Source organism: Mobula hypostoma, chromosome 6, assembly GCF_963921235.1.
Source record: "Mobula hypostoma chromosome 6, sMobHyp1.1, whole genome shotgun sequence".
Taxonomy (NCBI): domain Eukaryota; kingdom Metazoa; phylum Chordata; class Chondrichthyes; order Myliobatiformes; family Myliobatidae; genus Mobula; species Mobula hypostoma.
This window is the reverse complement of record NC_086102.1, coordinates 160,588,267-160,616,148: the sequence shown is the minus strand read 5'-3', so window position 1 is coordinate 160,616,148 and position 27,882 is coordinate 160,588,267. Positions and strand designations below refer to the sequence as shown.

The 27,882-nt window shown below is 42.4% G+C and overlaps 1 protein-coding gene across 5 annotated transcripts in view; it reads right to left on the bottom strand.

Annotated features, from left to right (window-relative positions):
• znf385b (zinc finger protein 385B) overlaps positions 1-27,882 on the bottom strand; it is a 392,471-nt gene that overhangs the window by 259,017 nt on the left and 105,572 nt on the right. Inside the window, exons 1-2 of one of the 5 annotated variants that reach the window (XM_063052073.1) lie at positions 26,658-27,122; positions 26,282-26,338 (exon numbers count right to left, since the gene is read on the bottom strand). The exons of the other annotated variants lie outside the window; for them this stretch is intronic. The gene's annotated coding sequence lies outside the window, so the exon portion shown is untranslated. Of the gene's footprint in view, positions 1-26,281; positions 26,339-26,657; positions 27,123-27,882 lie in introns of those variants that run through there. 5 annotated transcript variants of the gene reach the window in all.

Sequence of the window (27,882 nt, the reverse complement as noted above, 5' to 3'; positions counted from 1 at the left end):
CCTTTTTGCAGCAGGTGGCAACCTCCAACTGCAGCGTGAAGAATTGAAGATGTCCCTGAACACTACTGCCAGTTGGTTGGCACAGGTTTTCAGAGCCCTACTCGTTATTCCATCAGAGCCTGACGCCTTGCTAGGGTTCACCCTCATGAAAGATCTCTTTGCTTCTGAGACAGAGATTACGGAGTCACCAGATGCTGCAGGGATTTGCACAGGCATAGTTTTATTCTCCCTTTCCAAGCATGCATTTAACATATGCAGTCCGAGATCACTCTTGGGACACAGAAGTCACAAATGGTGGGAAATTCTTGAAAAAATGTTACCATCTTCTGCTGTGTAAACACTTTCCTGATGATGAGTAGGAGCATTATTCATCAGCAGGCAGCCATTTCTTGTGCCATCAATTTCAGATGTACACTGGAACATGCAGCACAAACCACAATGAATTCCTGCTAAAATATACCATTAACATATTAATGCTCTCGCTTTTTTAATCTTCTGTGGACTTTTGCCCTGCCCATTGGACTAAGTTTAAGCTAATGTATAGTAATTGCATTTGCAGAGTATTGTGTTTGTTTCTACCTGGTATAGGAGCATATTGTTTGCCCTTGAATACCTGGGTCTTCGTCAGTAAGTTTCTCCCAGAGGTTTCATTTGTATCATATCATTCCAATTGCATCCCTTCTTTAATTCCCCTTGGATTCATGGAGGCTACCAGAAACTAATTCATCTGTGCAAACTTCCTTCACAACAATGCAAATTGTACTCATACCCATGTTGTTTTTTTTTTAAACTGAGTCAGCCATCCAGGCAAAGCTGTAAACTTCCATTATCTTCAGGAGCATCAAATATAAGAATGTCACATGCATAACACAAATAACAGTCAAATGCTGGTATATCTTCATCTTCTTCTTGATTTACAGCATCTCACCTCTATTGGTTTACCCATATATTCATGCTGGTTCCCTGTTAATGTGGATTGGATGCGCTGCTCAAAAAAGAGTCCAAAAATCAGCATTGTCTTGTTTTTATTTAAATCCTCACCTATTTGTTCATTGATTCCATTTTCCACCAAGGGTTGCTTTGCAGTTGCAACATTTTCCAGCATCTCAGGATTTTTTTTCCATATTGCAGATATATTTACAAAACCATATGAGGCCTGGGGATATAGTTTTGCTGCGTAAATAAGCTTCAAAGGTTTAGATCAGAAAAGAACATCACAATAAGATTCAGAATCAGAAATGGATTTGTTATCATTGACTTGTCGTGAAAATTCAGCCTGAGATTCACTTATTCATCACACGTACATCAAAACATACAGTGAAGTGTGGAGTCAGAACAACACAGGCAACAGCAACAAAACAAAACAACAGCAAAACAAACACAAGAAAATCTGCAGATGCTGGAAATCCAAAGCAACACACACAAAATGATGGAGGAACTCAGCAGACCAAGCAGCATCGATGGAAAAGAGTAAACAGTCGATGTTTTGGGCCGAAACATCAACTGTTTACTCTTTTCCACAGATGCTGCCTGGCCTGCTGAGTTCCTGCAGCATTTTGTGAACAGCAAAATAAGCATCTTTCCCATCCTCCCTCCCACCCTCCCACCTACACACACCTAGAGACAGGACGCCAACCCCAGGACAGGCTACCTCTGGGCCTCCAATCCTTGGCCCTAGACTCTCACGCTCACGGACATAGGGCCACCAGCTTGACTTTGTCCCAGGACTTACTGATCATGGGTTTGACCTTCAGGCCTCAATTCCCAGACTCACGCGGACATCCAAATCCGAGACCTCATGACTCCTCCGGGCCTCTAACTACAGTTTTCAATCTTCAAGCTTCTACTTCCAGACTTGTTGTGCTCTGGACTTTGACCTTTGGCTTCGCTCTCTGGACTTTGCCAATGACTGGATATCCACCCCAGGATTCACTGATAATAGGTTTGACCTTCGGCCCTCAACTTCTGGACTCACACAAACCTTGCTTGACTTTCAGGCCTCGACTTCAAGACTTGCACAGACCTCGTTTGACATTTGAACCTTGACTTTTGGACTTGCACGGGCCTACAAACAGGTGGTCTGGGGAGGAGTGGGTCACTGGCCCTCAGGGCTCCTGCGCGCACGGACTTTCAACCCGGGACCAGGGCTCACTGACTTGGGTATCGCTGGTCTCCTCAACACTTGCTGACCAGACCTCCCAGATCACTGATGTTTAATCACAGAGTGCCCCAACCTGGGCTCAAACTCCAGCCCAGTGCCTTTACTCTAAAATGATTATAAACAGAGAACTTTTATGGGTATCTTTTAATGACTCCATTTGCATCCTTCTATCAAGTAGCATTTGATATTGAAATGATACTTGGGTTTCGAGATCAATGGCCTCTTCCATTGCTCTAAGATTTCAGTGAAATCAGTAAAATCTGCCCTTCATGTTCAGCAGCACTTTGGTCAATGAACTGCCGTTTGTCATGTAGGCAAAGTGACAATTTCACAATACCTTTTGGTGGCAACGAGTTACCTGTTTTTGGTGGCAGTATCTGCAGAGCAGACATTTAATGAGGCAAATAAGAATCCACAGGTTCTTCAGCAAATGGTGCTACAAGATCTGTGAAATCTATCTAAATGGAGCTTCTCATCCCTTTTGTTCCTCCTAGTCTCATGAGAGATAGTCCCTCAAACACTCCGACCAATTTTACTTTCAAAAATGCAGCCGTTGTTTACTACCCCAATACCATCATCACCATTAGGCCTCCGTCAGTCAGGACCGACCATGGATGTTGAGACCTAGCTGTCTAGGTACGTAAGTCAGGGCACTACAATATGGAGAGCAAGCTGCTGCCCATGTAGCAAGCTCCTCCTCTCCTTGCAGCTGATGAACCCAAAGGAACAGCAGAGACTGATATTGTCTGTCACCTGTAGCGTCACGGGAGCTGCCAGTCTGCGTTGAACTCAATGTAGGACTGCCTTAGGGACTCCAGCCTTGGATTTTTCCCTTGGGGTTTACTCCCGAAGCCTTTCCCATGAGTGGGTATAGCCGCAAGGCAGTGGAGGTTTGGGATCAGAGTTTCCTTCTCCTAGATGAGCTCCATTTGCTCGAAGTGACTGGTTTTAAAGTGGCAGTTACTTGCCGTTGCCCCTTCTCTTGTCAGTAGAAATGGTTCCGCTGGGCTTAGCGGCTAAGCCGCACGTCAAAGCCAGGACCTGGACTTGGTTGTAAGAGGCTATTTGAGGCGCATCCCACTGGGATCATTTAATAGGTGGTGGGAGCTTGTCCTTAGTACAACCCCAGATATAACAACATTCAACAATATCTGGATAGTGAGATGTTATCCAAATACTAAATGAGTAAAAATACCAATTTTGCAAAGACCGTTGGATTGACACTGAATCTTACGTGGATATCACACATCACACCATGAACTCAACATTTCCCTTTTACACCAAGTGAATTAGCAAAACCATATATGCCACAGAACTGAATGACAACCTTTTAAGAAAAATATTACTCACCTATTGTAGATGACCATTTAAATAGCTGCCAGAACAAAAAGAAATATTGGTGCAATGGTTCAGCTGGTAGTTACTTAGTGGATTCAAAGCCTGATGAAATGGAATACTCAAGATGGTGCTGGTGATATACGGTAACCTTTTTGGGCAGCTAACAAAACTATGAACTATTCTACTAAATATACTTTACCACAACCCAACTATGATCACTGGAACCCACAACCCATAATTTCCCTTTGGGAGCTGTCTCATTGAACTGTCTGAATGACCTGGTGGGCCCATTTCCCTGCTGCAGGGATTCAGATCTATTGGACTCAATTTGGTTCGGAATGCTGTTGCTTGCTTCTATTGTTTGCATGATTTGTGTTTTTTCCTCTTTCTCTACACATTGGCGTTGGTCTTTCTGTTTTAATCAAGCTATTTCAGGTTTCTTGCTTTGTGGCTGCCTGCAAGCAGACAAATCTCAAGGTTGTATAATTTATATATACTTTGATACGTATAGACACGGTGCCCATTGCTGGAATGGACTTTGGGCCACATTGAAGCAGTGGGGTCTGGGCACAAGAGAGAAAACAGAACATTCTTTAGTCAACTTAAGCGCCAAGCCAAACCAAACCAAAAGGTCAAGGCATCAACACTGAGAACGAAGGATGAACTGGTGTTGGCTCACTACTCCATGAGGCGTTACTTGCCTTAGCGCTGAACTGACTACACACCTGTGGCCTGTAGCCATCGGGCTCCTGTGTCACCTCAGCACTGAACTGTGACGGGGTCCTGAATTACCTCTATGAACTGTGCTTTTGAAAAGAGAGAGAGAGGTGCCCAACACAAGCACCTTGTTAAAAAGAGAGAGAAAGAAAGAGAGAGAGACGAAGACGGCTTTGAGATGGTGTTATGGTTTTTCGGCAGCATGTTTACACTTTCTACAAGGACACTAGCAGCCGCTGTGTTCTTGCAGAGAGAGGTGGGAGAAGCTGTTTGATGGACAGCAAGTATTCAGCACAGTGAGATAAATAGGTCAGATGATAGACACACAGACACATGGTTTTGGACAATGAATGAACTTTGTTGTGCCCACAGAAAAAGTGGGTTTTGGAGGATCGATCAGTGGCTCTCGCAGTGTGGAAAAGGGCGCAACTGGTGGGGAGTTATTTCTGTGTCCAACCCTCGCCTGGGTTGATAATTCCACCACAGGAGAAAAGTCCCCTTTGTGGTGCTCACAGTCAGTGACTTCTAAAGGATTTTGGAGGACAATGGGAAGATTGACGGTGTCAGCTCACCTGAAGATTCAAATCTCTCTCTCTCCGTCACTATTCAAATCAATACCACAAACTGAACTGAACTTTATTCATCATCGTAAGACCATCTATTCACCCCTAGGCTCAAAGAAGCTTGGTTTGCATATACTTCCACACTTACTTATATATAATCATTGCTCACCCGTTTGATTTATCCGCATTTATACTACTGTATTGCATAGTTACTAATAAATACCATTAGTTAATAGCAATATTGGACTCCAAAGTGTTTTCCATTTCTGCTGGATCTTTAACCCGTCACGGGGTGTGTGACAGAACTAACGCCACACCTGTGGCCTGCAGCCATCGGGCTCAGCCCTAGCGGTGAACTAGCTCTGTGGATATGGATGCAGTTCCAGGGACTCTGTGGTTCATGCTCTGTGTGTTATTTGATTACTTTTTTCTATTGTTCGCACGTGTGGTTTGTTTGATTGGTCTTTGTCGTGTGGAGTTTTTCATGGATTCTATTGTGGTTCTTGGCTTTGTGGCTGCCTGTAAGAAGATGAATCTCAAGGCTGTACATGGCAGACATACTTTGATAATAAATGTAATTTGAACTTTGATAAAATCTCCTTTTTCATAAGTCTCCACGGCAGATATGCAAAGCTGAAACCATGTACAGTTCATAAGTCTCACTGATTCCCACAGTCTGTTTTTGGCTAAATGTACATTGAATAAACAGTGTGCAGACAGAGAGCAGTGGCTGGTCGCACTGCCCAGTGCAACTCTCAGGAATTATTCATTATCCTGCCATTCCCCTGCCACAGCTCCTTGGCACTGGTGCTCAGTCGCTTCAGTGTTATGGAGTCCAAAAGACAATGGACCTGTACTAAACTTGGGTATACAGCAAATCTTTGTTGATGCTCATGAAAGCTTTGTCTTCCCTACAACGTATTCCTATCTAAGAAACAACAGTGGACTATTCCATTGCACAAACTGAAGCTTTGGAGGTAATGAAGACCTGTTAGCCTAACATCAGTGGTTGGGAAGTTGTTGGAATCGATTGTTAGGTATGAGATTACGACATACCTGGGGGCACATGACAAGATAGGCCAAAGCCAGCATGGTTTCCTGAAAGGAAGATCCTGCCTGACTAACCTACTGCAATTCTTTGAGGAAATTACAAGCAGAGTAGACAAAGGAGATGCAGTAGATGTGGTGTACTTGGGTTTTCAGAAGGCCTTTGACAAGGTGCCGCACGTGAGGCTGCCTAGCAAGATAAGAGCCCGTGGAGTTACAGTGAAGTTACTAGCGTGGGTGGAGCATTGGCTTGTTGGCAGAAAACAGAGAGTGGGAATAAAGGGATCCTAGTCTGGTTGGCTGCCGGTTACCAGTGGAGTTCCACAGGGTCAGTGTTGGGACCATTAATTTTTAAACGATGTATGTCAATGATATGGACTATGGTATTAAGGGACTTGTGGCTAAATTCGTCGATGAGACAAAGATAGGTGGAGGAGTGGGTAGTATTGAGGAAACGGAGAGCCTGCAGGGAGACTTAGATAGTTTAGGGGGATGGGCAAAGAAGTGACAAATGAAACACAATGTTGGAAAGTGTATGGTCATGCACTTTGGTGGAAGAGATAAATGGGCAGACTATTATTTAGATGGGAGAGAATTCAAAATGCAGAGATGCAAGGAGACTTGGGAGTCCTTGTGCAAGATACCCTAAAGGTTATCCTGCAGGTTGAGTCACTTGTGAAGAAGGTGAATGCAATGTTGGCATTCATTTCTAAAGGTATAGAATATAAGAGCAGGATGTGATATTGAGGCTCTAGAAGGTACTCATGAGACCACACTTGGAGTATTGTGTGCAGTTTTGGGCTCCTTATTTTAGAAGGGATATACTGACATTGAAGAGGGTTCAGAGAAGATTCACAAGAATGATTCCAGGAATGAGAGGGTCACCGTATGAGGAACGTCTTGGGCTGTATTCCATGGAGTTCAGGAGAATGAGCGGGGGATCTCATAGAAACATTCCAAACGTTAAAAGGCCTGAACAGATTGGATATGGCAATGTTATTTCCCATGGTAGGGGATTCTAGGACAAGAGGGCACGACTTCAGGATTGAAGGACGTCCTTCTAGAACTGAAATGCGGAGAAATTACTTTAGTCAGAGGGTGGTAAATCCGTGGAATTTGTTGCCATGAGCGGCTGCGGAGGCCAAGTCATTGGGTGTACTTAAGGCAGAGATAGATAGGTTCTTGATTAGCCAGGGCATCAAAGGGTATGGGGTGAAAGCAGGGGAGTGGGGATGACTGGATGAAGTGGATCAGCCCATGATTGAATGGCGGAGCAGACTCGATGGGCCAAATGACCTACTTCTGCTCCTAATGGTCTTAAGAAGATGGACCCCATCCTTGAGCTATTATTTTTTCAGTAGTGGACACATTGGAAGCAGTGACTGAACAAAGCACCCTATGGAAAGTCCTGGCAATTCTGGACAATGTTTCTCACCCTCTGCTTGCCACCCTGGCTGAACAGAAGTGCAGTTTTAGTCATAGCCTAAGACAACTCTGCTGCTCCAAACAGCATTATATGAGGTCATTCTTACCGTCGGCCATTAGGCTCTATAATGAGGCAACCTATAGCCGGGAAAGTGATGTCCCGTTCCTGTTGGATTGTTTGAGGTAACTTATTATTTTATTCTTTTTTACTTCTCTTCTAATATTTATAACTATGCACTTGTAATACTACTGTAACACTGTAATTTCCTTTAGGATCAATGAAATATCTATCCATCCATCTCTCCAGTTGCCGGAAGTGACAGCAGCTATTAGGCTAAGCAAGCTCACATATCAGTGGGACTGCAGATGCTGGGCCCCATGGAATGGCAATGACGAGAATCCATTTCTCTGAAACCTCGATCTCTCTGAGAATTAGCAAATGCCAGGTCACTTTTGTTCCCTCAGAGTACTCTGCCACTCAGATTTGGAAAGTAAAATCAGGCTGGCCATCAGCAGCCTCTCGGAATTCAGTCTTTAAATGGTTCTTGTCAGGAGCCTGACATCACTTCAGGCCTTTAAAACCTTTGCACATAATGAGGAGAAAACTACTTCTTGCAATGCATGTGAAAAGGCAAAAAAGCAGAGGTATCAAAAAGAAAAAATATACTTTCTTCTTTTTAGCCAGACATGGTTAGTGTGGAGACATTATTTCCAGTTGGTAATTATTGTAATGAATCAATATGAAACTTTCATTTTGTTATGTATGGGCACTGGAATGCTGCAGTGAAGGGAGGATTAATTTGGTGCAATCACTCCCAGGCGTAATAATTGGCAAAATCAGATTGGAGAAAAAGTAGTGGTTGTCATTCAAGGCTTTGAGAGAGTAGTCTATAAGCAATATGAGAAGCTAAACTGAACACCCAGTGAAGAATCAGGACACGAGCTGGCCTCAGGTGTTCCTTGTTGCTGTTAATGAGCTTCCTGAAACCACCTTGTGAAACCACATGGCTTCCTAGAACCATAGAACACTACAGCACAGAAAACAGGCCATTCGGCCCTTCTAGTCTGTGCTGAAACTTTATTCCGTTAGTCCCATTGACCTGCACCCAGTCCATAACCCTCCAGACCTCTCCCATCCATGTATCTATCCAATTTATTCTTAAAACTTAAGAGTGAGCCTGCATTTACCATGTCAGATGGCAGCTCATTCCATACTCCCACCACTCTCTGAGTGAAGTTCCCGCTAATGTTCCCCTAAACCTTTCCCCTTTCACCCTAAAGCCATGTCCTTTCGTACTTATCTCTCCTAAGTGGAAAGAGCCTACTCACATTTACTCTGTCTATACCCCTCATAATTTTGTAAAACTCTATCAAATCCCCCCTCATTCTTCTATGCTCCAAGGAATAAAGTCCTAACCTGTTCAATCTTCCCCTGTAACTCAACTCCTGAAGACCCAGCAACATCCTAGTAAATCTTCTCTGCACTCTTTCAATCTTACTGATATCCTTCCTTTAGTTAGGTGACCAGAACTGCACACAATGCTCCAAATTTGGCCTCACCAATGTCTTATACAACCTCCCCATAACATCCCAACTCCTATACTCAATACTTCGATTTATGAATGCCAGGATGCCAAAAGCCTTCTTTACAACCCTGTCTACCTGTGACGCCACTTTCAGGGAATTATGTATCTGAACTCCCAGATCAGATTGTTCCTCCGCACTCCTCAGTGCCCTACCATTTACTGTGCATGTCCTATCTTGATTTGTCCTTCCAAAATGCAACACTTCACACTTCTCTTCATTAAATTCCATCTGCCATTTTCTGCCCCATTTTTCTAGTTGGTCCAGATCCCTCTGCAAGCTTTGAAAGCCTTCCTCACTGTCCACAATGCCTCAAATCTTAGTGTCATCAGCAAACTTGCTGATCCAATTTATCACATTATCATCTAGATTATTGATATAGACCACAAACAACAATGGTCCCAGCACAGATCCCTGAGGCACCCCACTAGTCACAGGCCTCCAGTCTGAGAAGCAATCATCCACTACCACTCTCTGTCTTCTCCCACACAGCCAATTTCAAATCCAGTTTACAACCTCTCCATGGATACTAGTATCTGAACCTTCTGAGCTAACCTCCCATGTGGGACCTTATCAAAGGCCTTACTAAAGTCCATGTAGACAACATCCACAGCCTTTCCTTCATCTACTTTCTTGGTAACCTCCTCGAAAAACTCTACAAGATTCATTAAACACAATCTACTACGCACAAAGCCATGCTGACTATCCTTAATCAGCCCTTTGCTGTCCAAATACTTGTATATCCGATCTCTCAGAACACCTTCCAATAATTTACCTACTACTGATGTCAGGCTCACCAGCCTGTAATTACCTGGTTTACTTTTGGAGCCTTTTTTAAACAACGGAACAACAAGAGCTACCTTCCAATCCTCCGGCACTGCACCCGTGGCTAAAGACATTTTAAATATTTCTGCCAGGGCCCCTGCAATTTCTACACTAGTCTCTCTCAAGGTCTGAGGAAATAGCATGTCAGGCGGGGGGATTTATCTACCTTTATTTGCTGTAAGGCAGCAAGCACCACCTCCTCTTTAATCTCTATATGTTCCATGACACTGCTGCTTGTTTCCCTTCCTTCCATATATGCTATGCCAGTTTCCCAAGTAAATACTGATGCAAAAAAACTGTTTAAGATCTCCCCCATCTTGTGAGGCTCCACACATAGACAACCACTCTGATCTTCTAGAGGAGCAATTTTGTCCCTTACTATCCTTTTACTCTTAATATACTTGTAGAAACCCTTCGGGTTTACCTTCACATTATCTGCCAAAGCAACCTAATGTCTTCTTTTTGCCTTCCTGATCTCCTTCTTTAGTATTTTCTTACATTTTCTATACTCTTCAAGTACCTCATTTGTTCCTTGTTGCCTATACCTGCTCTACACTTCTTTCTTTTTCTTATCCAGACGTCAATATCCCTTGAAAACCAAGGTTCCCTATGCCTGTTAACTTTGCCTTTGATCCTGGCAGGTCGTCCCCACCAACACTATCCAAAATGGTACACTTATTGTTGATGGGAACAGCCACAGGGGTGCTCTGCTCTTTCTGTCTACTCCCCTTCCCTCTCCTGATAGTCACCCAGCTACCTGCCTTTTGACTTTTAGGGGTGACTATCTCCCTGAAACTCCTGACTATTTCTGCCTCTGCCTCACAAATGATCCAAAGTTCATCCAGCTCCAGCTCCAATTCCCTAACTCGGTTTGTCAGGAGCTGCAGCTGGATGAACCTTTTACAGGTGTGGTCATCAGGGACAATTGTGCTGTCCGTGACTTCCCACTTACTGCATACGGAGCACTCAAATGCCCTAACTGCTGCCTCCATTACCTACTCCTAAGTTAATTAAATTAATTAAAGGAACTTACTTGGCCTTACCTCACTGGGAGCAAGCTCGTCCTTAGCCTCTGCTCGTTGAAGCCTCTCAAGCCAAAGCCTCAAAGCTCCACTCCAAACCCTGAGCCACTCACACACTGGCTGCTCCTCTTCAGTTACCCCTCCTTTTATCTGTCCCTGCCAATTATCTCAAGTACTCACTCCCTCTCATCAACTACTCAACACTCTGTTTAACCCTTCAGTTGCCCTCCACGCTCCTTTTAAAGCACACTCACCTCAGCTGCTTCCCAGCACTCAGCGCTCTCCCGAGCCCCTCGCTCCTCCTCCTGCTGCGACGGTCCCGCGATTGAATGGGAAAATCGTGACGGACAGAGCAGGTGATGGTGACTATCAAAATCTTCCCTGGCACACACTGCAGTTATCTATCTGATGCGGAGTAGTGCAAAAACTCACAGGCAGCTCTTACCAATTGGACTAAAGTGCTCATCTCCAGTTTAACCCACCGCTGCCATCCAACAAGGCTCCACTGCAGTTTCTCAATTCTTCAGTGCTGTCCCCACAACAGAACTTCAGCAGACAAAACAAGATGCAACTTCAGAGCAGTCGGGGGAGAACAGGGATTGAAATACTTTGCTTCTCAATCACGGTCCTTTCTTCCCACTGCTCTTTTTCTAAAGCCTATTCTCCTGGTATTCATCGCAATAAAACAAATAAATCTAAAAAATCACTTTCTCTTTTCCTGCATGTGAACTGGCCGCAATACTGTACGTCTAAAGAAAAGCCATGAAATACAATGCATAAATCAAGATTCTTGGTCGAAAACTACCACCATCAGGCTGGAGGGACAGAAGCCTTAGGTCCCACGCCACCAGGTTCAGGAACAGTTACTACCCTACAACCATCAGGCTCCTGAACAAGCATGGATAACTTCACTCTGATTGATTCCACAACCTGTAGACTCATTCTAAGGACTCTACAACTCATATTCTCTGTATTATTTATTTATTCTTCTATTTGCACAACTTGTCCTCTTTTGCTCATTGGTTGTTTGTCAGCCTTTATGAATAGTTTCTCACAAGTTCTATTATATTTCTATTTTCCTGTAAATGCCTTAAAGAAAATGAATCTCAAGGTAGTGTATGGTGACATATTGTTTTATACTTTGATAAAAGACTTATTTTGACTTTACTCAAAGTTATACATGGCTGTGCTTGTTCACAAGAATCTTGCAAACAATAGGATGAACGAAAAAGTGAAACAAGGAATTAATTCATGTTCTTGGATGTAACTGTTAATTTCAACATATGCCGTTGAATGAACATGTACCATACTGTTCACAGACACCAACTTGACCAACAAATAAGGTGAAAGAGATTTGCCGATAATATGGTGGCTGAGTGATATCATTATATACTCTGGCAGGTTGATCTCTGATGAATGCATATCTGATTTCTGTTGGCGAGATCAAAACATATTCTGAAATCAGTGACAATTAGGTATCAGTTTGGCCTCCATTTTATGGAATAAACAGACTAAAAACTTACACTTTTCAAGGCCATCCTCAGATTAAACACGTATTACTTGTTCTGACCAATTAGTAATTTAATTTCTGCACAGAGATTGTCAGAAGTTATAATATGTGATACTATCAAAATGAAAGTGGGAATTCAAAAACTGCAAAATAAGAATTTTTTAACTAAACTTCAGAGTTATGATATGGATAACACAATTACTTGCAGTATGTAAAGAGATAAAGACAGGTGGACATTGAATTCTTGAACACTACCTCACCTTTTTAATGTATAGCATTTCTGTTTTTTTGCACAATTTTTAATCTATTCAATATACATATACTGTAATTTGATTTAGTTATTCATTTATTATTATTTTATTTTGTTTTTATTTTCTTCTATATTATGTATTGCACTGTACTGCTGCTGCTAAGTTAACAAGTTTCATGTCACATGCCGGTGTTAAACCTGATTCTGATAAACTAAAACTAAATAGTACTATGATACATCTAGACAGAATAAATGAAATACTGTCAAATGAGTTTAATAAATACCCTCACGATTTTGCAGGTCATTAGTTCGTTAGATACGTCAGCATGGAACAAATAAAATACATTTGAAACAGAGTTTAAAGGGGCTTTAACCTCTGCCTCTCAATAAGGGCAATTGTAGCGGTGTGCTATACACAGCGTTAGAATAACCACACGGAGTCAGTGAGTTGGAGTTGCAATAAAGAGATTTATTCAAACTTCACGGCCTGCTTTAAAGCCTTCTCGTTCCCGCCCTCGCTGGGCGGGACTGCTGTGGGGAATGCATATTCCCAGACCCTTTCCGCACACGGGATATCCCCCCTGCTGGTGAAGATGGCCTGGCGCCCTTTTTGGGGCCGGCCCTCTGCCTGCGCGCGCTGTTGTGAGCCGGTTCGTGTGTGCTAGAAAGTGGGTCGCCACATAACCCCCCCCCCACCAGAACCGGCGATACCTCCCCCAATGTCCACAATCTGGATTGGCCTCTGTTTGGGAGGTCTGCTCCTGCGCTGCGGTGCCTGAGCCTGGTGATCTGTGCGACGGATGCCCCTCTCTCCTTCTTGGCATTCCACAACACTTCTGCTCGGGCCGCCACCTCCCGGGGGTCGCTGAAATCTGTGTCGGACAGCAGCAGGCATATGTCCTCGGGCAGTTGCTCTAGGAACGCCTGCTCAAACATGAGGCAGGGCTTGTGTCCTTCAGCCAGGGCCAGTTTGTTCATTAATGCCGACGGCAGCCTGTCTGTCAGACCATCCAGGTGCATTAAGCGGCGTGCTCGTTCGCGCCGTGAGAGTCCGAAAGTTCTTATGAGCAGGGCTTTGAATGCTGTGTATTTGCCGTCCTCCGGGGGCGACTGTATAAACTCCTCAACTTGTGCAGCTGTCTCCTGGTCGAGTGAGCTCAGCACGTAGTAGTAGCGAGTGGACTCCGAGGTTATCTGCCGAATGTGGAATTGTGCTTCTGCCTGTTCCAACCACAGACGGAGTCTCAGCGGCCAAAAGCTTGGCAGTTGTAACGAAACTGCATGAACAGATGCGGCGTCGGTCATCTCTGGCCCAAATATTGTTTGGGCCGTCGGGGTCAACAATTGTAGCGGTGTGCTACACACAGCGCTAGAATAACCACACGGAGTCGGTGAGTTGGAGTTGCGATAAAGAGATTTATTCAAACTTCGCGGCCTGCTTTAAAGCCTTCCCGTTCCCGCCCTCCCTGGGCGGGAGTGCTGTGGGGAATGCATATTCCCAGACCCTTTCCCCGCGCGGGACTTCCTCCCTGCTGATGAAGATGGCCTGGCGCCCTTTTTGGGGCCAGCCCTCTGCCTGCGTGAGCTGTTGTGAGCCGGTTCGTGTGTGCTAGAAGGTGGGTCGCCACACAATAATATTTGTTCAAGGAAATGCTGGTGTCCCTCCCTACAATTCTTCATCTACCATTCAAATTCTGCCAGGTCTGGTTACCTGCCATCCAAGTCAAGTCAAGTCAAGTCATTTTTTTATTGTCATTTCGACCATAACTGCTGGTACAGTACACAGTAAAAACGAGATGTTTTTCAGGACCATGGTGCTACATGAACAATACAAAAACTACACTGAACTACGTAAAACAACAAAAAAACTACACTAGACTACAGACCTACCCAGGACTGCATAAAGTACTCAGAACACTGCAGGCACTGCAATAATAATAAAGAAGAAAATAGGCACAGTAGAGGGCGGTTGGTTGGTAGTCCAATGGCTTGGGGGAAAAACTGTAACATAAATAAACAGCTGAGTCTGGGATTCCGTCCTGGGAAAACCAGAGTATTTCTGGCACGTACTGTCCAGTGAAGGCTTCAGTTTTTATGCTGTTAGAGCTGTTGCCCTGGAGATCAGGCCTGAGGCAGTAATACATACAAACATATGAATCAGAAGTAGAAGTAGGCAACTAAACTCCTCAAGCCTGTTCTATCATTTAATATGTAACTTCAACTCTGCATTCGTTTCTCCTTTTACTCCGGCTGTCTATCTTTCTCTGTGTTAGAATAATCAAAGGTTCTGCTTCCACCATTCTCTGAGAGGAGTTCGAAAGATTCATGGCCTTCTGAAGAAAAATAATGCCTCAGCTCTGTCTAAATTCGATGATATCTGTTTTTGTTAAATTGAAACCTCTAGATTAATTTACAAGAGGGAATATTCTCTTTACATCCACTTCTTAAAGGACATCCTGGATCTTAATTGCTTCAATCAAGTCCAATCTTACACTTCTAAAGTCCAACAGGTACAAGTTTAGCCTAACCAATCTCATTAGAAATCAGCCCATTACAAATACCTAAACAGTAAACATTCCCTAAACTTTTCTAATGCATTAACTTACCTCCTTAAACAAGGAGACAAATAACGCAGATAGCATCCTAAATAGCAAAAAAAATACATACAGCTCAGATAAAGGCGATTTGGCCCACCATATTCACACCAACCAATCTTTTCTTTTCCAATCTTTTTATTGATATCAAATTCTTAAACATTACAAAGAATTGATACAAAGCTATTGGGATTACATTGTTAATAATTAGTGTATATAAATATAAACACTGTTAATGCACAGATATTAACCTCCCAAAATCTTACAGTGTACAAATATAATAATATATAGAAAAAAAAATATCATGGGAAAAGAAAAAACAAAAAAATATATACCCCAATAAGAAAGAGAAAAAAAACCCTAATCTACATCAAACTGATCGACTAAACTAAAGAAAGAAAAAGAAATTGGCTATTATGTTACATCAGATAAAACCAATAGTGTCATTAACTAATCAATCTATACTATCAATCGATACAATCAATCTTAACCAATCTACACTATTCCCATTTATCAGCATTTGACCCATAACCTTCTGTGCTTTGGCATCTCAAATGCTCATTAGATACTTTAGATGCTCTAAGATAAACTGCCTCTATCGCTTCCTCAGTGATTGTTACAGATTGTGACAACCCTCTAAGGAAATACTTTTCCTTAGATCCCTTAAAGTTCTCTTGCTCCTCAGCCGGGACTTGAGGGATTGAGTTATTGAGAGAGGATGAGCAGTGGGACTGTTTTCCCAGGAGAGCAGGAGCATGAGGGGCATAGATAGAATCAACATGCACAGGGTTGGGAAATCAAAACCTAGAGGACATAGGTTTAAGGTGAGAGGAGAGGGTTTTAATAAGGACCCACAGGGTCAGCAGTACATGAACTGAGCTGCCAGAGGAAGTCGTTGAAGCAGTGACATTAACAACATTTAAAAGGTATTTGGACAGGCATGTGAATAGGAAAGGTTTCGAGGGATATGGGCCACATGCGAGCAAATGAGACAAGCTTAGATGGGAACCCTCTTAATTTGAAATCCTCTATCAGCCCCTCCCCCTTGACTCTTTCAGTCCAAGGAAATAAAAACCCTCTATTCAGCCTTGCTGAAAGATGCCACCCCGAACAACATCCTCTAAGTTTCCACTTCAACGTTTCCAGTTCAATCATATCCTTTTTACCAAAGTCTTCATTTTGCACCTATTTCTTAATTATTTGTTGCATCTGTATACTAGTTTTTTTTTCACAAATCACACATTTGGATACCCAGATTACTCTACATCTCAGAGTTCTGCAAACCACTTTGCAATTTTCACTGCCAAAATGGATAATTTCATATTTCCAACATTATACTCCATTTCTTCACTCAAGCAAACCAGCTAAATCTCTCTGTATCCTCCTATTTTCACCAAGCTTTATGTCATCAGCTAATGTACCCCATTACTGTGTTGCCTGCATCAATGTCATTTAAATGATCTGAGACCCACCCCTGCACTAATCCTCGCAGCCTACCATGGTCAGATTTTGCCAGTCAGTAAGGGACCCACTTCAGCATAATTTTTATTTCCTCCTAGTCTATCAATCAAATAGGATCCAACTGCGATGAATTTTTGAAGCTAACTTCAAAGTACTATTGATAAAAGATTTAGATCTGAATTTACCAATATTAAATATGAATGGTCCTTGCACTTCAAACCTTTGATCCTGTTGTATCATTTTGACCTTAGTCTAATTCTTGCAACAATCTGCTAAATTAATGCTACACTGAAACTGCAGATACTTTTTCAATCTAAAATTAGTCTGTTCTTCCATTATAAACCTACATGCTTCAGTGAGTCAAGGTAGAACACTGTAACCTACGAAGTGTTGACAGCTTAGTTAAGTTACTTTTGCATGGAAAAAGTTGATATAAAACAATGCTGGGTGGTACCAGTGTACTGACATATCTCAATACATCTGGTAAGTTACATAGAGGTCATATATTTGGTATTGTAACTAATTATCATCACAGTTTTGATAATGTTATATATACATACGCACGCACATGCACACACACACTATATATATGTTAACAAAACACAAGATAATTGATTGCATAAGTACTCACCCCCCCCTTAATATGATGCACTAAATTATCACTGTTGCAGCCAATTGGTTTGAGAAGTTACATAATTAGTGAAATGGAGATCACTTGTGCAGTCAAGGTGTTTCAATTGATTGCAGCAAACATACATCTGTATCTGGAAGGTCCAAGGGCTGGTGAGTCAGTATCCTGGCAAAAACTACACCATGAAGGCAAAATAAAACTCCAAGCAACTCCGCAAAAAGGTTATTGAAAAGCACAGGTCAGGAGATGGATACAAGAAAATTTCCAAGTCACTGAATATCCTTTGGAATACAGTTAAGTCAATCATCAAGAAAGCATAACACAGCTGTAAATCTTCCTAGAGCAGGCTGTCCTCAAAAACTGAGTGGCTGTGCGAGAAGGGGCTAGTGAGGGAGGCCACCAAGAGACCTATGACATTGCTGGAGGAGCTACAAGCTCAGTGACTGAGATGGGAGAGACTATGCATACAACAACTGTTGCCCGGGTGCTTCACCAGTCACAACTTTATGGGAGAGTGGCAAAGAAAAAACCACTGTTAAAAAAACGCACATGAAATCTCAGCTAGACATTGTCAGAAGGCAGGTGGGAGACTCTGAAATCAGCTGGAAGAAGGTTCTGTGGTCTGGTGAAACCAAAATTGAGCTTTTTGGCCATCAGACTAAATGTGATGCCTGGCATAAGCTAAACACTGCTCATCAAAAATATCACACCATCCCTACCGTGAAGCATGATGGTGGCTGCTTCATGTTGTGGGGATGTTTCATTTCAACAGGCCCTGAAAGGCTTGTGAAGGTAGAGGGTAAAATGAATGCAGCAAAATACAGGGACATCCTGGAGGAAAACCTGATGCAGTCTGCAAGAGAACTGTGACTTGGCAGAAGATTTGTTCTCCAGCAAGACAATGATCCCAAGCATAAAGTCAAAGCTACATACCAATAGCTTAAAAACAATGAAGTTAATGTCCCAGAGTGACCAAGTCAAAGTCCGGACTTCAATCCAGTTTAAAACCTACGGTTGGACTTCAAAAGGACTGTTTACTCACAATCCCCGTGTAATCTGACAGACCTTGAACAGTTTTGTAAAGGAGAATGGGCAAAAAATTGCAGTGTCCAGATTGCAACACTGTAAGAGACCTATCCATGAAGACTCGAGGCTGTAATTTTTGCCAAAGGTGCATCTACTAAATATTGACTTGAAGGGGGGTGAATACTTATGTAAATAATTATTTTGTGTTTTCTTTTTCTAATTAATTTAGATCACTTTATACAGATCTGTTTTCACTTTGACCCAAAAGAGTCTTTTTCTGTTGATCAGTATCAAATAAGCCAAATTAAATCCACTGTGATTCAATGTTGTAAAACATGAAAATTTTCTGGGGGGGGGGTGAATACTTTTTATAGGCACTGTATACAACTCAGGATTGCCAATTGAGTGCATAAGGCATCAACTTGTGGCAGTTTGGTGTTTTGAGCAGTGGCTGATCAGTGATCTTGATAGATTGGCAAAAGCAAATAAAAACAAGTAGAGTGGCCATTGTTAGAGTGGGCAGTGTTAGAATGGAGATTTTCAGGCTTCAGCTCTTCAAGGTTTTGAGACTTTTTTTTCCTCACAGTTTATTTATTGTTTTTCCTTCTTTATATTGCTCAGTTAGAACAGTAGGGATGCCAGGCAGTATAGTGGGATGCTCCTCTTATGGGATAGAGGAAAGCAGGGAGACCTCCAGTGTCCCTGACAACTGCACTGCAAGAAATGCATCCAGCTGCAGCTTCTAACACTTCATGTCAGGAGCTGGAGCTGGAACTGGAACTGGATGAACTCCGGATCATTCGAGAGGTTGAGAGGGCGATAGATACAACATATAAAGGGGTCCTTACATCCGAGGTGCAGGACCTAGGAAATGGGTTAAGGAGCCAGTGCAGTGTACCCCTGTGGCCATCCCCCTCAATAACAGCTATACCACTTTGGATACTATTGGTGGGGGGGCGGGGTGGCAGAGACCAACCAGAGGAAAGTCACGGTGTTAGGTCTCTAGCACTGAGTCTGGCTCTGTGACTCAGAAAGGAAGGGGGAGAAGATAAGAGCTGTGGTGATAGGGTTCTCGTTAGTTAGAGGAACAGAAAGGAGGTTCTACGGACGAGGACAAGATTCCCATATGGTATGCTGCCTCCTGGATGCCAGGGCATGGGATACCTTGGATCGAGTCTTCAACATTCTTAAGTGGGAGGGTGAACAGCCAGAGGTCAAGGAACTAATGATATGGGTAAGAAGAGTGAGAAGGTTCTGCAAAGTGAGTTCAGAGAGTTTAGTGCCAGGTTAAAAGGCAGGAACTCCAGGGTTGTGATCTCAGGATTGCCACCTGTGCCATATGCTGGTGACGTCAGTAACAGAGTTTGACATGCGGCTAAGGTTTTTGGATCACTGGGCTCTCTTCCAGGGAAAGTGGAACCTGACAGAAGAGACGGCTTAGACCCTTGGAGTGAGACTAATATCCGAGCAGGAAGGTTTGCTAGTGCTGCACAGGGGGGAGGTGGGCGGGTTTGGGTTAAACAAAAGTTGCAGGGGAATGGGAATCGGAGTGCCAGAACAGATAGCGGAGATGTTGTGGAGACAGATGTTGTCATGACCTCAGAGAAAGTCATGAATCAAAAGGTTGAGTTTGATGCCTATATACAAATGCTCAAGGCATGGATCAACACATGGAATTATGATATCGTAAACATTCGCGAAACCTGGTTACAGGAGACCCAGGACTGGCTGCTCAGTATTCCAGGATTCCATTGCTTTAGACATGATAGAGAAGGAAGGATTAAAGGCAGTGGGGTGGTGTTACTAGTCAGGGAAAATGTCACAGCAGGGCTCCGTCAAGTCAGACTGGAGAACCTGCCTAGTATGGTGTTATGGGTGAAACATAGGAATAAGAAAGGTATGACTATGTTAATGGATCTCTATTATAGACCATCCAACAGTCTGTGCGATTTATAAGACCAAATTTGTAGAGCGATTGCTGACTGCTGCAAGAAACATAAGGTTGTTATAGTAAGTGATTTTACATATTACATACTTTCCACATATTGTCTGGGATTCCAAGACTGTAAAAGGACAAGATTGGAAAGAGTTTGTCAGATGTGTTCAGGAAAGTTTCATTAATCAATACATAGAAGTCCCAATGAGAGAGTGTGCAATACTTAAATCTGCAATTTGGGAATGAGACAGGGCAGGTGACAAAAGTTAGCATAGGGGACACTTTGCATCTAGTGATCATAATGCCATTAGGTTCAAGTAAATATGGAAAAAGGCAAGTGGGGTCAGCGGGTTGAACTTCTAAATGTAGAAAGGCCAATCTGGATGATATCAGGAAGGATCTGGCTAGTGTGGATTGGGGCAGGCTGTTTTCTGGAAAAAATGTACTTGGTAGATAGGATCATAAAAAAGCTTTTGGCACATTGGCCTTCATAAATCAAAGTACTGAGTACAGGAGAGGGGATGTTATGTTGAAGCTCAATAAGATGTTGCTAAGGCATAATTTGGAGTATTGTATGCAGCTTTTGTAGCTTACCTACAGGAAAGATGTAAATAAGGTTGAAAGAGTACATACAAAATTTATAATGATGTTGCCGGGTCTGGGGGACCTGAGTTATAAGGAAAGATTGAATAGGTTAGGACTTTACTCTTTGGAATGTAGGCTGAAAGAGTACATACAAAATTTATACTGATGTTGCCGGGACTGGAGGACCTGAGTTATAAGGAAAGATTGAATAGGTTAGGACTATATTCTTGAGGACATTGAAGATAGAGAGGAGATTTGACAGATATAGAAAATTATGTGGGGTATAAATATGATAAATGCAAGCAGGCTTTTTCTGCTGATGTTGGGTGGGACTACCACTAAAGGTCAATGGTTAAGGGTGAAAGGTGAAAAGTTTAAGGGGAACACGAGGGGAATCTTCTTCACTCAGAGGGTCATGAGAGTGGAGAACGAGCTGCCAGCACAAGTGGTGGATGTGAGCTCGATTTCAACACTTAAGAGGAGTTTGGATAGGTACACGGATGGTAGGGGAACAGAGGGCTATGGTCTCGATGCAGGTCGATAGCAGTAGGCAGATTAAATGGTTCAGCACAGACCAGATGGGACTGTTTCTCTGATGTGCTTTTCTATGCCTCTATAAAATGTTCACTGATGGAGAAGTCCAGTCTGATAGACAACAGCAAAGTGTGGTAACTTTAGCTGACTGTCAACAGCTGCAAGTTGGGGAATGTCTTGGATGACCTCAGCTATGAACATGTGGAACACAGGGATGGTACTGATTTTTTGTAATGCACAGTTGGGACAGCATAGGCTGAGAGAAAGTCAGAAATAATGAAGGATGCAATGTCACCAAGAACAGTAACATTTTCAGAAGTAATAGTTGGACTGGGCAGCTTGACAAATATATAAATACCACCAGTTTTAAATCTTGCTGTTCCCTGGATTTGTGCACATTTTCAGGGCTGAACATCAGCATTAACAACTTTGGTAGCAAATTCCTCCACACTAACATAATAATATAATTTAAAACAAATTATTTCTGAGAGAACTTTAATATAGCACATAGTGGTTTGTCCTCTGCAAACAAGAAACAGCACATTTCAAATTATAGTCAGAGAATTCAACCAGGTTTGCTTGAAGAGAACCCTGCCAAATTATCACCAGCATATGACCTGTAGCAACAGAATTCTCAACACAGTAGACCAAGTCAAGTCAAGTCGCTTTTTATTGTCATTTCGACCATAAACTGCCGGTACAGTAAACAGTAAAAACGAAACAACGTTCCTCCAGGACCATCGTGCTACATGAAACAACACAAAACTACACTAGACTAAGTGAGACAACATAAGGCTACACTAGACTGCGTAAAACAACACAAAAACTACACTAGACTACAGACTTACACAGGACTACATAAAGTGCACAGAACAGTGCAGGGCAGTACAATAAATAATAAACAAGACAATAGGCACAGTAGAGGACAAATTACAATATAATAATAAATGATGTAGATGTCAGTCTGGACTCTGGGTATTGAGGAGTCCGATGGCTTGGGAGAAGAAACTGTTACATAGTCTGGTCGTGAGAGCCCGAATGCTTCCGTACCTTTTGCCAGATGGCAGGAGGGAGAAGAGTTTGTATGAGGGGTGCGTGGGGTCCTTCACAGTGCTGTTGGTTTTACGGGTGCAGTGTGTGGTGTAAATGTCTGTAATGGCGGGAAGAGAAACCCCGATGATCTTCTCAGCTGACCTCACTATCCACTGCAGGGTCTTGCGATCTGAGACGGTGCAATTTCCGAACCAGGCCGTGATGCAGCTGCTCAGGATGCTCTCAATACAACCTCTGTAGAATGTGGTGAGGATGGGGGGTGGGAGATGGACTTTTGTCAGCCTTCGCAGGAAGTAGAGATATTGCTGGGCTTTCCTGGCTATGGAGCTGGTGTTGAGGGACCAGGTGAGATTCTCCACCAGGTGAACATTATACTGCTATACTAAGGTAAGGAATGCCTACCATTCCTTGCAAGAACATATTTTGGTTGTCCTTCTCCCAACTGCATACAGGCAGAGGCCAAAAAGCAAAGCTCCAGAGATTAGGACAGCAAAGAGGTGGTCGCGGGAGGCAAAGGAGCGATTAAGGGATTGCTTTGAGTCAGTAGGCTGGGATTTGTTCAAGAACTCACCTGTGGATCTGAATGAATACACTGTGGTTGTTTTGGACTCTATTAAAACAACTGTAGACAAATGTATCTCAATTAAATCATTCACAGTCTTCCCCAATCAGAAGTCCTGGATGAACTATGAGATATGAAACCTGCCAAGGACCAGATCAGAGGCATTCAAGTCTGAAGATCAAGAAAGCTACAAGAGGTGCAGTAATGATCTCCAGAAAGCCAGCTCTCGGGCAAAGTGGAAATTTCGAACCAAACTTGAATCAATGAGCAATACTCAACAGCTGTGGCAGGGCTTGAATGCTATCACCTCTTATAAAGTTAACTCAAGTGACATCGGATACAGCAGGTCTTTGCTGCAGATGAACTCAAAACACTCTGTGCTTGTTTTGACCATCACAACATGGAGGACCCATCGAAAGCTCCTACATCCCCCGATGATCCTATGTCTCAGTCTCTGAGGCTAACACGCGGCAGCCTTCAGGACGGTGAATCCACGGAAAGCATCTGAACTGGACGGGGTACCTGGCCAAGTACTAAAGATCTGTGCTGACCAACTGGCTGGTGTGTTAACCTCTCACTTCAACGGTGTGTGCTTCAAGCAGGCTTCAATTATACAGGTGCCCAAGAAGAGTGTGGTGACCTACTTCCAAGGACTATCACCCAGTGATGAAGTGTTTTGAGAGGGTGGTGATGAAACATATCAGCTCCTACTTGAGAGGTGTCTTGGATCTGCTCCAATTTGCCTGCTGGAGCAACAGATCCACAGGAGATGCCATCTCATTGACTCTTCACTCAATCCTTGAACCTCTGGACAGCAAAGATACATATATCAGGATGCTCTTTGTTGACTACAGCTCAGCATTCAATACCATTGTCCCCTCAAAACTAATCAATAAGCTCCAAGAGGAGAAGGCGGGAGGAGAAGATGGCGGCACAATGCAGCTTGTGCAGCCACTCTGGTAAATGATATCTGTTATCTGTCAAGTAGGGTGCCGTGCACAATCCTGATTTGATGGAGACAGACGTGAGAGCACGGAGGAACATCTGTGAAACTTCTGAAATGCCTGCTTCGCTGCTGCCGCTGCTACTGAGTGATCCAAAATCTCCGGAGGGGAAGGCTCCGAGTTCTCGGCTTTGCTTGTTGCTCAGCGGCCAGGACAGGGTCGAAGTGCTCAGCAGAGATGGTGCTCGGTGCTCGGTGTCGGAGAATTGGTTGGAGGCTCGAAGTTTTCGGACAGACTCAGAGTCGGCTGCAGTCAGGTGCTTCCAATGCATCGGCAAGTTTGCGGCGCTGGGCGTTCATGGCAGGGAGAGTTTCTCTCTTCTACCGTCTGTGTGCAATGATGGGGCTATCGGGACTTGAGCCTTTTTTTTTACTGTGCTCATGGTCTGCTCTTTATCAAATTACGGTATTGCTTTGCACTGTTGTAACTATATGTTATAATTGTGTGATTTTGTCAGTTTTACTCTTGGTTTGTCCTGTGTTTCTGTGATATCTCTCTGGACGAATATTGTATCATTTTTTAATCCATGCATTTCTAAATGACAATAAACGAGGACTGAGTGTCCTCATAATCTAATCTAACCTAAGACCTTGGCCTCAATACCTCCTAGTGTAATTGGATCCACAATTTCCTCACTTTTAGACCCCAGTCAGTTCAGATTGGCAATAACATCTCCTCCACAATCTCCATCAGCAGAGGTACACCACAGGCAGTGTGCTTAGCTCCCTGCTCTACTTCCTTTACTCTTATGACAGTGTGGCTAAGCACAGCTCCAATGCTATATTTAAGTTTATTGATGTCACCACTGTTGTGAACCAAATCAAAGGTGGTGATGAATCAACATATAGGAGGGAGATTGTAGATTTGGCTGAGTGGTGTCATAACAGCAGCCTATCACTCAATGTCAATAAGACAAAGGAACTGATTGTAGACTTCAGGAGAAGGAAACCAGAAGTCGTTACCAAATCCTCATTGGAGGATCAGTGTGGAGAGGGACAGCAACTTTAAGTTCCTGTGTGCTACTATTTCAGAGGATCTGTCCTGATTCCAGCACATAAGTGCAACTGCAAAGAAAGCACAACAGCACCTCTACTTCCTTGGGAGTTTGTGGAGCTTCAGCATGACATTTAAAACTTTGACAAACATCTATAGGTATGTAGTGGAGAGTATACTGACTCGTTGCATCACAGCCTGGTATGGAAATACCAATGTATTTGAATGGAAAATCCTACAAAAAGTAGTGGATTTCAGCCCAGTACATCACGGGTAAAACCCTCCCACACGTGGAGCACATCTATGTGAAACATTGCTGTAGAAAAGCAGTATCCATCATCAGAGATCCCCACCACCCAGTCTCTGCTCTCTTCTCACTGCTGCCATCAGGTAGAATATACAGGAGCCTTAGGACTCACACCACCAGGTTCAAGATAGTTGCTACCCCTCAACCATCAGGGTCTTCACTAAAAGGGGATAACTACACTCAACTTCATTTGCCCTATCATTGAAATGTTCCCACAAGCAATGATCTCATTTTGAATGGCTCAATCTTATTATCTCATGTTCTCGTTATTTATTGCTATTTATTTATATTTGCATTTGCAGAGTTTGTTCCCTTCTGCAACTCTGGGTGATTTTTCATTGATCCTGTTACAGCTACTATTCTATAGATTTATGGAGCATGCCCACAGGAAGGTGAATCTCAGGGTTGAATATGACGACGTACATGTACTTTGATAATAAGATTCACTTTGAACTTTGGTAATTCAGTATCTCATCTAATCAGTTGCTAGCCTACTGATAAAAAGGGTAAAGTAGGAATTAATTAGGATATTTCATTATTTTATCCCTAACAGTAAGGATAAAGGTTTAAATGCATTATCTTCTAATGTACAAGGAGGAAATTAGTTATCTGTGAATTAGTATTATAGAGCTTTTGAACACTTCTACACGCCCAACCTACCAGTTACATCTATTCTAAAGAACTGCCAGGGTTACTTCAGACCATTCCGCACATCATTTAACTTTTCACAAGGCAACATATGGTTATTCAGAAATAAGGAAAAGCTGCTGATAAAAATATTCATGCTTTGAAAAATGGCACGTATAATTTCTCCAGTGAAGCATATGCTATAAATCTGTTTATAATATTTTACAGCTGCAAATTTTAGCTCACACCTAATTCAGAAAAGATGACAAATAACATATTCACTGTGGTTTCATTTATTCAAAACTACAAGAGCAATGTTAGTTCGTCATCCTGAAGGATTTTACCATCAAAATAAAAATTGCACCAACAAGCTTAAAAGCTATTAATAATGAGTTTTTCATGTTGCCTGCTGCACTGCTCTTTACAGTTTTTTTTATAAAAATAGAGAAACATTGCTGAAAATGTTTGGCAATACATTATCTTTATTTCAAACACTGCCCATCGTCCATCATAAATGAGTACTCACCTCTAGAAATGGGAATCTAAAATTTTCCGGGAAGTTTGTCACATCAGTATAATTTATCTACCAAAAAAAAACAAGCCAGTATTTCAAGGACATCTCTAGGAAGGTCATTACACCACACAGAACTGAAGAACTACCATAACAGATAGTTCACAAATATACGCTTCAACAAACATGTTTAAAAGGACAGCACTAAACCGTGCAGAACACACTCAAACATAAAATAAGATAAATACACAAGGGTCGTCCTATTAGTACTTATTCTGTCATGGCTGCTATTAAAATAATGGATTAAGCAGACGTATTTGGGTTGAAAGATTAATAGCCAGATTATCTCTTTGTTGGTTATGTACTGAAATGTAGATTATTTGGTACTCACCTTTGTTGAGAAATCCACTCCACATTATGACTGCAGCATCAAATATATTGGATCAAAAATGCCGTAAAGAATTAAAGTCTAGTTGATAACTGTGCTGTTAAAAACTCCACAGTTTCTAGTTTGATGATCTTTGTTACAAACCCAGAAATCAGCTATTCTTTTAAAATCAGCACAGCTTCAGAGTTTCCAGGTAACAGAGTGAGCCATGGTTCATTCAAAATCCTGTCCACTGTCTGCACCTTTTTGAGGATGAAAATGGACACTTCAGAGTCATTTTGAAAAGAAAGCTATGTCAATTCAGTTCAATAGCAATGTGCTGCTATGTGTTACCATGAAGAGAATGCAGCTCTCGTAAGAAATCCAAGCAGCAAAACATGTAGAAACAGGCACCGCAAGTCCCCATTGGCAGTGAGGATAATCACTTTCAGTCACATATTCAAAGAAGGCAATGTTACAATTATTGGTTCCTCACCATGGCCAGATCAAGCCACACAGATGAAGATTCATCTAAGAACATTGTGTCGTTGCTAAAAATAGCACATCCCTTTCAATGATAAACAGCTGAGACAGAAGGAAATCAGTGCTCTACGCTTCCATAATTTAACTGGCACTCTAGCAAAGAAGGGATGACAAATCCAAAGCTGATGAGTTATTATTCTAAGGAGTGCAGAAAATCAGGGTAATTGGCTTTTCTCAGATAAACCAAACCAACATCTAATATCATTAGACATGACAGATAAGCAAATAAAATGGAACAAAAGGTCTGTTGCCAATGAGTACAAATTGTAAAATGTAGTTTAAAAGGCAAGTAGATCTAACGCATGCTCTTGTCCTGAATGTTGATGAGAATTCATTGAACCAGTTATAATGCAACGCCTTATTCTACAGATTCCTTTGTGTGACTTTTTAAGGGAAAACTATTTAATTTAGAAACTAATGAAAACACTTAACTAAAGTAAAGCTTCAAATGCAGAGTTAAATTTTATTGTTCTGCAGAGAAATCATACTTTCCACTGAAGAGCTCTTTCAAACATACGTGATGGATTGTGTTGTTTTCAGTAGTATGTTCAAGATGGGAAGGCCTTCATTACCTGCTTATTCCATGAATACATGCCGCTTTAAAAACAAAAGTTTTGTTTAAGTTCTGCATTTTATTTCCAAAATTATGAAACATTAATGGTACTGATTTTCCTGGAAAATATTGTAGTTTTGAATAAGCTTCTTT